At 46.0% G+C, this 12,459-nt stretch overlaps 1 protein-coding gene across 1 annotated transcript in view; it reads right to left on the minus strand.

Annotated features, from left to right (window-relative positions):
- The window catches only part of WNT9A (Wnt family member 9A), a 65,970-nt gene that overhangs the window by 25,168 nt on the left and 28,343 nt on the right, over positions 1–12,459 (minus strand). The gene's annotated exons all lie outside the window — the stretch shown is intronic.

Genomic DNA, 12,459 nt, shown 5'->3' on the forward strand with positions numbered 1-12,459 from the left:
GTTCATAGGTTTCCACCATTGCCACTGGTTCCTGATCACCCCTTAATAAAATTTTACAGAAAGGTGCCAGATTCCATCTTCTGAGGTGTCAAACTGTCCACCATGAAAGTATAACAGCTCATTAGCTCAGAGTCCTGACCATGGAAGGACCAGCTCTAGTGAGTAGGGAAAAAAAAAAAAAATTCTTCGAGTCCACTCTTTGGATTTCAGCCTGCTTGCTGGCCCTTCTCTTTGCTTAGTAGCCCAGGCTTTGGCACCACTTCCCTCCATACCCTTCAGAGGTAACTTCTGACCTTAAGGGCTTGTCTACACTACAGGGGCTACAGCAGCCCTGTAGCTATAACCCTGCAACAGAAGTGCTTTTTCCAGAACTGGAGTAACTCCACCTCCTTAAGCAATGGCAGCTAGGCCAAGGAAAGCTAGGTCTACACCTGGGGTTAGTTGGTTAGAGCCACAGGGTTCTGGGGTATAGATTTCTCTCCACATCCCTGAGCTATGCCAACTTAAAATGCAAGTTGTGACCCGGCCTAAGCTTCAGAAAAAATCCCCCCACTACCCCCACATTATGCTCAGTTTAGTGAACAAAGACTCATCCAACAAGCATAAGCAAGTAATGGACATTTGTCACCCAACCCAGCTTCATGGCTTTTTTGGTTCAGGTCTGCTTGAGGCCAAAGCAAGAGAACAGGTTATAAAACCAAAGCACGATTACAGGGTCAGTAGCAGTTGCTGCTTCTTGGCCAACAAAGGCCTGTCCCATTCAGGCAAAAAAAGGAAGGGAGAAAACAAGTAAAATGAAGTGTGCCTCTGCTAGCTGTTAAACAGAACCCTTCTTCCAGATGAAGAATTCCTTTGGAGCAAATGTAGAGTAATATGCATCTTTGGCATGAGACCTATGCCCATTCCAGCAAGGGCACCAACCTAGCAGTATCAGGACTTTACTGTGACAGTTCAAAGTGCTGAGGTGGCATTTTCAAGAGAGTGCCAACACCACACACACACACACACACAGCCAGGGAGAGTCAGTGCCGGTGCCTGAAATACTGGCTTAGGGGCTGCCACGGCATGGAACCCTTATAATCCATCAAGCCCTTTTATGCAACCTAGGCTGAGTGAGGTCTTGTGAGGCCATGGGGTCAGAGTCCGATGCCCTCTCAGCTCTGCACAGAGGCTGAGCTGTTCCTGCCAAGGAGTCTGGGGCTCTGTAGGGGTGAGGGAAGTGCACTTACTCTCCCCAATAGAGATAATTCCAGCAAAAAGTCTAGGGTGCATATGATGGAGGTGTTGTTGCTCAGGGAACACCACCACGTGGGAGGAGCTGGGATTATTGTTGGTGGGAGCGATTGCTAACATTGAAGGTGGGCTTATATTAGTCATTTTACCCTTCAGTCTGCATCTGACTGCAAAATACAGTGCTTAGTTGGGAACCCTTAACTAGTCTCTTCCCGTTTGAAACAGATGCCAACATTATACCTACTTTAAATATTGCAATAAACTGTTGGCAAGTGGTAGTACCCCGGATGCTCAGTTGTGCCCAGCCCTATGAGGCGAAAAAGTTTTCCTCCGAGATCAAATTGCAGTGATCCAGGCTTTAATAGTCAAGATCCGGCCCTGCTCTCACTAAAACGTTCAGCTTAGCATAGTGTGCCCCACATGGACAGCAGCAAAGTCCCTAGGCAGCTGTGTGTTTGTGGCAATATGCTACCCCCCAATGAGCCCTGGTTTTAGACAGGCTCTAAACCAAAGCTTTAGTTCCCTACCTAGCAAGAGGACTTTTTGTGATCAGTCAAAGCAGGACGAGAGAGGCAGGGTCTCTGCAAAAAGCCAGGGAGTGCACTCCCAGTTTGACAAAATCAGGAGTTGCCTAAGCCCTGCCACAGCCAAGCAGAGCCACATCACATCACTGCAAGAAAATTGCTCGTCTATATCTGCCTGGAATGCCAGGCCTGGTGAAATCCACCATGCCACTCTCCTCTTCCAAAGGATTTCTCAATGGTAAATCTGTACAACACTCCCCAATTGAGATTTTCCTTTTTATGACTACTTTGCCTGTAGTTCTACTGCCTATACCAGCCCCTCTTTGCCTTCTGACCTTCTCCTTTCTTCCAAAAATGCTTTGAGGCACGACTCTACTGTATCCAGTATGAGTGTATATGTCATAGCCCAAGGCATAGGCCAGTGACTCAAGTGAAGGAAGCCAGACACTAGTTCAGACTGGACCATGTGGAACAATCGATCGGATGTCCTTTTTCTTCCAGCTTTCTGGCAATTCCAAATTGGGATTTTCCCCTCCTCCCCATAACTTTCCTAACTTGGGCCCACATCATGCCCCCTTCTACAAATTAGAAACACTATTTGGAGTATAATGGGTCCAATTCCTCTCTGGGACAATTCCACAGACTTCAATGGAGATTAATCTGGACATTGGTTTGATGCCCGGTCTAGTCTTTGAAGGCCAGTAATTCATGAAGCAGTCACCACACTTTCACTGGTCCAATGCTTACAGAAAATACGACAGTGAATTGTAACCAGTAGGCTATTTAGAGTCCATAAAGAGGAATGCAACATATAGCTCTGTTGTAGACCTCAAAGGTCCACTGAAGAGGTTTTTGGTTTTACCAATAAGAGTCATGGGGAACCTCCCATTAAGTTATTTCAGATTTCCAGAAGTAGCCATCCAGCTAGTGTGGTCAATAGATTCCAGTTTATAGAACAGGAGATGCTGATACCAGACTTTTGATGCTCAATCCAACTTGGACCAAAAAGCCATCAAGAAATCCATCACCACAAAAAGTAAACAAGTTGCAAACTTCCAGTCTCTGAACTTCAGCTCAACACTACAGTTCCCCCCCCCCCCCCACACACACACACACTTTGGCTACCAAACAGAAAAAAAACCCACACCCACCCACCCCTTACCCCCATGCCACAATAAGATTCCCTCCAAACCTCAGCCCAGATTTGTTGGCCTTCTGGGTGTCTCAGTGCAAGTCAAGCACCATGCCTCTCAAGAGCATCCTGTCAGCAGCTCCCTCAGTTATAAACTAAGGGAGAACTAGGTGGAAAGATGCTGCTGATTTCACCCTGTGCCACACCACCACAGAAGGGGGCATCACAGGTAGACAGATCCTAGGCCACTTAGAGTTTATGGTGTTCGGTGCTTTAGAGGTCTAAACCAATCTGGAAATTGACAGACAGCTACTGGTCTTTTCAACATTCTCTTGCCTCTAGTGTGGCTCATACCAGAGGGTTGACCAGTTCCCTGCCACATGTCGGCTTTGGAACCACTGCCGCATTCTTCGGTTTTTCGATGATTACATTCACTCCCTCGTTTGGGAGCTTCTGGGTAGCTTGGCACCCCGAGCTCCCAGTGACCTAATTCCCCTGGAACAACCCATTTTGTTTGTAAGCGAGCTGGGTTTTGCCCCCCTCCCCCTTCATCCTCTCAGGAATGAGACAACCATCAGCTAGATTTATGGAGGATTTTTACTCAACTTAAAACCTGCTGGTGAACTCTGGTGCCAGTGGAATGCGTGGGCCAGGGAGCTTTCACTCTCAAATTTAAGACAGCATTAGCTTCACTCTCCGCAGTTTGTGCCAGGAGTTCTTCTCGCCTCAGCCTTTTCCCCCCCCCTCTCACCCGCATTGGCTGCGCAGCTTCATGGATAACCCCCTCTCCACCCTCCCAGGGAATTCTTAGCAACCCAGGACTGTTAATTATTCTGACTACTTTTTTTGGCTTCATGTCATTCCTTCTGGCATGGGTCCCACTAGATCGTAGGCAAGCGTAACTGTGAGTGTTGGTACAGGGAGGCATGAGAAAAAAAAAAAAAAAGCAGTGGAAGGAGAGAAAAAGGCGGTGGGGGGGGGAGTTTAACCCCTTCAGTGCCCCACTGTTGGGGACAGCGGCTCCAGCATTAGCTGCAATTTTCAGCGGACCAAGAAGGGGTGGGAGATCGCTGCAGCAGAAGCTAGGACAAGAGACCGCTACAAGTTCTGACAGTTCAAGTCATGGATGTCCCCTCCTCGCCCCCCTTTGAGTCAGCAAGAGAAGGCAAGGCTGATGGGCGGGTTGTGGCCAGAGATCTTACGCACAAGAATGAGTAGTTATTACAGCAGCAACGGTGTACGGCCACGGGGCTAGGTTATCTGTTGGCGTAAGCCAGTGCTTCTCCATCGACAATAGAATTACATCAATATAGTCCACTTGAGATTTTAGTCCAAGAGCTTTCCCTGCTTCGTAGTTTCATGTGTAAAATAAAGGCACCTGAAATTTCAATTCTTCTCCAAAAGTGGACACAGCAGGTACAAAGGACATGAGCAAGGGTCCTTTAAAGAGGCCAAAATCCAACCCCCACCCTATCCAGGTCTGCACCCGGCATCTCTGGCCCATCTGCTACTTCACAAGAGAGCGTTGCTACATAAGGCACAGTGGAATGCCACAAGCTTGCCCAGAGCCGTGTGGACTTTACTGTTATAAAAACGTCTCTACCCTCCTTAGCCCTGCAGAGGGAGTGACTGACTTACTCACAGATGCTTTACGATTCCCTTCTTGCTCTGCGTGATGAGAGGATTGGGAGTCAGAAGACCTAGATGCTCTTTGTAACCTTTGCTACCAATTCATTGGGTGACCTCGGATAAGCCACCTCATCTGTAAAGGAGCTGCCCTCACTTTAGTCACCTGTCAAGGTGCTAGATGTTGCCTATGGTTATTTTCACGTGGTCCTCCTGTTAATATTAAGGGCACAGCCAAAGGGTTTTTGGTTATTAGGATCTAGGTGCTATTAAGACACTGAGGGGAGTCACTTCTACTTGGATTACAGAATACACTGGATTTAGGCACTATAATGGTGGCAGTTCTGCTCTATTTCCAAAATATTTCTCTATGACTCAAGCTAGCCCTCAATTCTTCAGGACATGGGCACTTGTGGCACAGCTCCAATAATCCGCGCAGCATGCCATGTGTTAATGTCAGTCTCGTCTGTCCGCTCCGGTGCCAAAGAACACATCTGACTTTGTAATGAATCACTCATTTGTCTCCCCAACACCTCAGCCAGCCTTTTGTTAAGCCTCGCCTCCCAAATTTAACAGCTCCATGATGGATGTTCTGCAAAGCACTGGCCTCTCCCTTTCCACGCTCCCCCAATCCTGCACGTCCAATAAATCCTGCTTTCGTCCAGATGCAGAGAGTTATATAGCCCTGGATCAGCCAAAGATTTGCAGAGGGAAGACTCCTTGTGGCAAAAGGCAACAGTTTCCTTAATTGCCCAGAGATTAAGTAGTGTGTTTAGAGCACAATCGCTTAAAGAAGAGGAGTTTATGGTAATATGGAAGTCTCACGCTTTCCCTCTTGGTGCTTATTTGACTCTTCCACAAAAGCAAAGTTAGACAGAGGAGCTTTCTAGGCTAGTACCCCTGGTTTTGGTGGGGCCAGAAATACTTCGAGAACAGCCTCTCCTCTTGTATTTGGCACTTGTGTTTCACAAGTGGAGAGGAGAGATAAGACTCAATAGGGTTCATCCAAATGTGTCATAACCGTCAGGAAAGGTTTTAGCCTTAGTGCGCACAGCTGAGCAGAAGGTGCGTTAGTTCCCATCCCACCCCAGCTCCTCCAAACAGTTCACCCATCCCCAATTTTACAGTCCACAGCTATCAGATCGTAGAGTATTCGGATGGTTGGGCAGTTTGACACATCATCTGCTCTATTTTGGGAGCAGTTTACAGCTCTGCAATGCCTCTGCCGCACAGCAGCGATAGCTATTTCACTCAGCCACTGGCTTTAGTGTCATATTATCCTGGAGGCAGGTTTAAAAACTGAACAGGTGAAAAAACAAACCTATCGGGCACTGGAGAAACCAGGATGCATGAACGGGGATTATGCCTCTGGGTTGGTATAGGCTTTTCTTACTGAACCGGAGAACAGAATGAGTTACAAGTGTAGTGGCTGGTTCTGTCCTTAGTCAGTTAGGAGAGGAGGAAATTAAGAGGCTCTGATACACCCGTCTCTCTTGAAGGGGTATTTACAAGCTTTTGAAGCTAATCAGTGGAAGCGTTATTACTAACAATTGTATATAACAAGTGATATGCACCCTGTTTCTGGGCAAGCGCTACATAAGCAAAGCCGATTTAGTCAATGGAGCTACAGATTAATACCAACTGAAGACCTGGCCACTGCTCTAAGAGATTCCCTCATTAGGTTAAGTATCGGTGCAGGAAGCAGAGTTTTCTTGGGGCCAGTCCCGGATTGTGGAATGAACTCACTCAGGAACTAAGGACCATTGCAGCCCTCACAACTTTTGGCTTCAAGTGTAAGGTGTATTTCAACCTGCCTTCTAACAAAGAGCAGCATTACAATCATATATTAAAGAAATCCCACCACTCACAACCCTATCAAGACACCACTTCAGTGTACACACAACCCTCCACATAGAAAGATAAAGGAAAAAGTAGGAACGGACAGACTAGAGAGAGAAGGTAGGCAAGGTGATAGTTTAGTGGACCAATTTCTGTTGGTGAAAGATAAGCTTCTGATCTATACAGCGCTGAAGGGCTCCAGCAAAAGCATCTTTCACCAACAGAAGTTGGTCCAGTAAAAAAATTCTCACCCACTTTGTCTATCGAGTATCCTGGGACTGACACAGCGACAGCCATACTGCAGATGAGGTGACAAGATATTCACCACAGTTCTTAATCCACTATTGGAAGGTGCTCATCTACTCTGGTCATGAGGGTGGTGTAACCACCTAGATACGAATCCATTTGCAGCCCTCTGGAGAAGTAGCAGGGGAGTCCATCTGAGCCAGGGAGGAGAGCAACGGATAAGTGGCTCTTGAACTGCCCTGTGGTTTAACTTTTGGTGTGGACACCTCTTGGGTTGAAGGAGGAAAGCAAGTGCTTTGTGTTGCCTGCAGTTTTCCTTCCAAGTGACAGATGTGGAGCTCAGCAGCTACTCAGAGAGAGTCCTAGCTAGTGCTCCCAATCCTAAGGCCTGGTCTACTCTGGTGGGGGGCGAGGAGGGAAATCTAAGTTACGCAACTTCAGCTATGTGAATAACGTAGCTGAAGTAGACGTACTTTGATCTACTCACCACGGTGTCTTCATTGCGGTGAGTCGACAGCTGACGCTCCTCTGTCGACTCTGCCTCTCACTCTGGTGGAGTACCAGAGTTGACAGGAGGGCGCTTGATTTATTGCATCTAGACTAGATATGATAAATTGACCCCTGCTGGATTGATTGCTGCCTGACGATCTGGCGGGCAGTATAGACAAGCCCTAAGTAGCAGCAAAATGTAGGAGGACATCCCAGCCCATGGCTCTCACCCCCCGCAGCCAAGAGTGTGATGGAACTGAACAGCTTACAAGAACCACATGTGTAGCTTTAACAGGAATAGTCACCCGTGTAGCTGGGCAGTGATATTTGAATAGATATACTGATGGAGCTAGAGAAACATGGATTGCCATGGGGTTGGGTGTACGTGTGTGTGCGCGCACTCTCACGGGATCATGGCAACTAGAGTGAGACAAAATCAGATCCAGACCTGAGCTTACGTTGAGTCCTGCGCAGCCAAACAGATGGATGCAAGGCAACACCAAGACCCTGATTCAGCCAAGGTGCTGGAGCACATGCCCAGCTTTAAGCATGCCAGTAGCTCCACTGACTGGACCGAGTTCCATGCCTCGAAGGCAAAAGCGAGGTGAAACAATTTGCCAAGGCCCCTCCACCAAGTCCATGGTAAAGCTTGGTACTGAAGAGGTCAGTCCTCCTGACCATCACCACAAGTAACCCACTCCTGCCCTTCTTACCTGAGGAGGGCAGTGAAAGTAAGTAATGATTGACATGCTAAGGTATTTCCTGTGCAATCTTGGGCATGTCACCTATGGTAGGACTTTCAAGAGAGGGCGAGTGCTTGCAGCTGGACTGGTCATGGACTTCCATGGGAGCTGCTGTGCTCAGCATGTTGCGGGGGGGGAAGAGAAGGGGAGGAGAAAAAAAATAATCAGGTTGATCTGTGCATCATTTCTCCCCCCCCCTCCCCCCATCTGTAAAATAGGGATAACACTCCCTTTTGTCTCTTAAAGATCTAAACAGATCTCTTTGGGGGCAGGGGCTGTTGCTTACTTGGCAGGTTTGAACAAAGAGCCCCAGTTTCAATTGGGGCCTGTGAGTGGAATGAACAAATTGAGGCCGATGAGTGTCTCAGCGCTTAGCAGTTGCTCCGTACTTTATAGGCTCACAGCACTTTGCACAGATTAGTCAAAATAAAAAGATCTATTATCCAAAAATCATGCAGACCAGTGTATTAAGACACGCATTTCCTTCCTGTATTGATTATGTACCAATGTATTAAGTTAACCTCCACCACACACACACAAAAAAAAAAAAGAATCAACCGAGTGTTAAACATAGCAAGTTCCAATCAGATTAGGGAAAACTAAGATCTTAACAAGCGGACAGTGGACATTTACATAATTAGCTTGCTACTTGTAAATTCCTTCAGTGGTGCCAATGGCAGATTGTCACCACCTAAAATAGCCCAAAGCCGTTGATTCAGGAACTGTTGCCATCCCAAATTAGATCAACCCAAATACAGAGGCCATAAGGTGTTTTTGTTACATCAAGATTATGAGTTGAATGGGCCGTGTGTGTCAACCGGAAGGGGTGAGACTGCAGATGAGAAAGTCCGATCACAAGGTTACCCATGATCCACCTCAACACAGGATTGTTCCTTTGAGTTGTCTGAAACGATTTACAGTATGGTTCTTCTGCCACTTCTCTTACAGTGAGGTTCTACCCTAAAGAAACTGGCTCTCCCTCCCCAGGGGAAAAAAAAAAAAAAGCCAGCAATAATATGCATTGTGGGAGTCCATGTTTCGCTCTCACTCACTTTGCAACAATCTGCCCCTGCAGTTGCCAGCCCCATAAATGGACCAAATTGGGTCCCTTCCATCACATCTCCATCTAGAGGTGCTCGACAGGCCAAGCCAGGCCTCCGACTACACCCTTGTTACCTCAGAGCCTTCAAGTCATGCCTTCCAGGACACCTGTGCAGACACATCTTGGGCCCACAGGCCACATTATCATTGAAAGATATCAAAAACAAAACGAACACCACTTGCACATGGATTTCTAAACCAAAATTCTATATGTACTATGAGATCCAGTGAACATGAAACCACACAATGCCATTTCTACAGACTAATATATATATGTCCAGTCCAATAGCTTTCTTGAGACATGTCCTCAGTCCCATGCAGGGCTTCTGTTTTAGTTCTATGCCCTGGGGAACAAATCTAGAACATTCTTAACCTAGTACACCGTTAGAATACTCCCCTCCTCCACCCATTTAGAAGGTGGGCTAAAAAGCTATACCTCTATCCCAATATAAACACGACCCGATAGAACACGAATTCGGATATAATGCAGTAAAGCAGCGCTCGGGAGGGGATGGGGGTGGCGCTGCGCGCTCCGGCGCATCAAAGCAAGTTCAATATAATGTGGTTTCACCTATAACATGGTAAGATTTTTTGGCTCCTGAGGACAGTGTTATATCAGGGTAGAGGTGTACTAGTAGGATTTCAAGGAGTGGCCATGTCAAAGGAAGAGGGGATCTATACACCTGGCATCAGATTCTGAACCTCAGAACAGGTGTGCAACTGCCAGTGAAGTCATTGGAGTCGTACACTCTTACAAAAGGTTAGAATTTGGCCCATTGTCAACAAGACAAGAGGAGACCTCCTGAGCTAGTTAATCCAATCTTCTGCATAAAATGAGAACGCTCCTCCTTCCTGATCCTGACCAGGGCATCATTGCCCATACGACTTTTGTAGAGACTAACTGGGGACCGCGGATATAAAAGCATGACCTTCTACTGCTTCAGCAAATGGTTCTACAGCTCAAGAGATGGTAGCAAACAAAGTTTGTGGCTCAGCTGCTAGAGGGAGAGACAAGGAACTAAAAACTGGATTTATGTTGATTACAATGATGCCATTTCTCCAATACCCAGCTCTACAACAGATACTGTGTACGGCTAGAGTAGTCCAGTCAGCTACTGCAATCTGATACGGCATTTCACTTGTCTTCTGAACCGGTCATTGCTGTGTGCTGTTGGACAGCTACCAACATTCCCCCTCCTTTCAGTCTTGTGGAAGGTAGAATTCTCCCACCCCTCCACCACGCTAGTAAGGGACAAATGACAAGGAATCTAGGCAGGCTGGAGACAGTGGCAGGAATTCAGATTAGATTCTACCATGCATCTAGGGACAAATTCAAAAGAGGGCAACACCTGGAAAGCCGTAATGTCAAAAAGGAATAAAGTCAGAAGCCATAACAAATTGAAAGCAATGAAACAATGCCCCTCCTAAAAACAAATCCACGAAATCTATCCTCCTGCATGGACTAGGATGACAAGACCTGGAACATAGCATTCAGTTCAACAACAAAAAAAAGCTAGAGTGTTCAGAGGAAAGAGGTCAAGGGGCTGGAGATATGCAGGGAAGGCTGAACTATATGTGTAGCTGGCTAACTGATGAGTTAGGAGGGTGTTGATAGCATAATGGTAGAGCAAGGGTGTAAATACAGATTGAGGGAGAAATTGAACCAATTTTAGCTAAACAAAAACCAGGTGGAGGATACTGTGACAAACTACTAGAAAGTAGTGCACCTATTTAATTAAAGAAGTTGATTCTCCAAAGTTCCATTACAATGCTTTTTTAGCACCAAGGCCCCCTCCTCTGACTATATCCATCACTAGTCACCTTCTGTCTTATGCTTTTCAGTCCAACTGGTGTTCAGTGAATCAGCCCCATCTTTGTTTCTCCTTCCTGAAGTAGTTCTTGGAATTGTTCAAATCTTCCAAGGTCCATAACTCATTGGGTGCCTCTCAGCCTCAGTGTAAGAAGTCCTCCAATGTTCTTCACCCTGCTCCCCAAGCTAGTAGAGTTAAGCTGCATGTAACCCACCCTTGCAATCAGAGATCAAGCACAGCAGCTCCTCAACCAACCACTTTGCCCATTTTCTGTCTGCTAGAGTGATGTTGGTTTTCCAGGTGGAGAAAGGGACCCATCAGAGCAGAAGCTTACTGCTATTAGACCACCATCCATGCATCTGCTGAATCAATGGCAAGTCTATTCCTCCACCATCAATTAATTCAAGCACAAAACAAAAATAGCCCCTTAGACTTGCGATTTCCCTCCCCACTGTTTTTCTGGTGAAGGATATCCTGTTTACACCTTCAACAATGGATCTGTATTCTGTTCTCACTTGCCCTGATGAGAAGTAGGAGCAACTTCATTGAACATGGGTTTAATAAAGGAGAATCAGGCCACCTAACTCTAGAGCTGAAAGGAGCCATCTATTATAACGTCTTCTGAGTTAAGCAAGAACATTAGCCAAGTTAAAGAACTTTCAATTAAATAAAAATAAATAAATAAATAAATAAATAAAGAGTGTCTACATTTCCAGAGTATTTCAAGTGATAAAGCTGAAGGGTACAGCTTGAAAATAAGTTCCACCTATAATTTGCACATACCTCAGAAGAGCTACACCCCAAAACCAGAAAAATCTTGCATGTGGTTCAGTTGAGTTGTCAGTCAATATATGTAACACTCAAGGTTTCCTATAAACACAATCTCTAATTATGTGGTTATATACAAAGCAAACTTATACTCAGTATCTAAGGCAGGTCAATTATTTTTTTCTTCAAGGTCCAAATGTCTTGGTCAAGGTATAGTCAAGGCCCAGACCCCAGAGAAAAACAATTCATAATAAATACAAATATTTTGGGGTCTGTTCAAAAGCATCTGGTGGTCTGGATTTGGCTCACCATCTGTCTATTGACTACCCCATCTAAGGAGACACCCCAGGAAACTTGCAATACGGTATGGACAAGACCATTTAGACACAAGATAAGTATTGTACTAAAGACCACCGTGAAGTCATCTTGCCAGCAGCCTGCAAATAAACTGCCCTTTGGACCATCAAGCTAGTTTGCTACTCTCATTTTAACTGGGCTGTGGTGCCCAAAGAAGGGGTCATTTTTGTTCTAGGTTTGTACAGCACCCAACACCATTGGGTTCTGGTCTGTGACTAGGGCACTATGGTAATACAAGTTAATAATCCTGACAGCCCTGAAGATCGGAGTCTTTTCCATCCAAGTATAGGAAGCAGCCTTATCTTTCTCCTGCATCTTTTCCTTTTATGCCTAGTCTTAAAAAAAAAAAAAAAAACCACAACAACACACCAAAAGCTCCCTCCAGGAATTTTGGGGAACATAACATCCATTCTGGATCAGACCAAACATTCATCTAGCCCAGTATCCTGTCTTCTGACAGTGGCCAGTGCAAGGTGCTCTAGAGGGAATGAACAGAACAGGTAATCAAGTGATCCATTCCTTGTCACACATTCCAAGCCTCTGGCAAAGAGAGGCTAGGGACACCATTCCTGCCTATCTTGGCTAAGAGC

This window comes from Chrysemys picta, chromosome 2 (genome assembly GCF_011386835.1).
Source record: "Chrysemys picta bellii isolate R12L10 chromosome 2, ASM1138683v2, whole genome shotgun sequence".
In the NCBI taxonomy this organism is placed as follows: domain Eukaryota; kingdom Metazoa; phylum Chordata; order Testudines; family Emydidae; genus Chrysemys; species Chrysemys picta.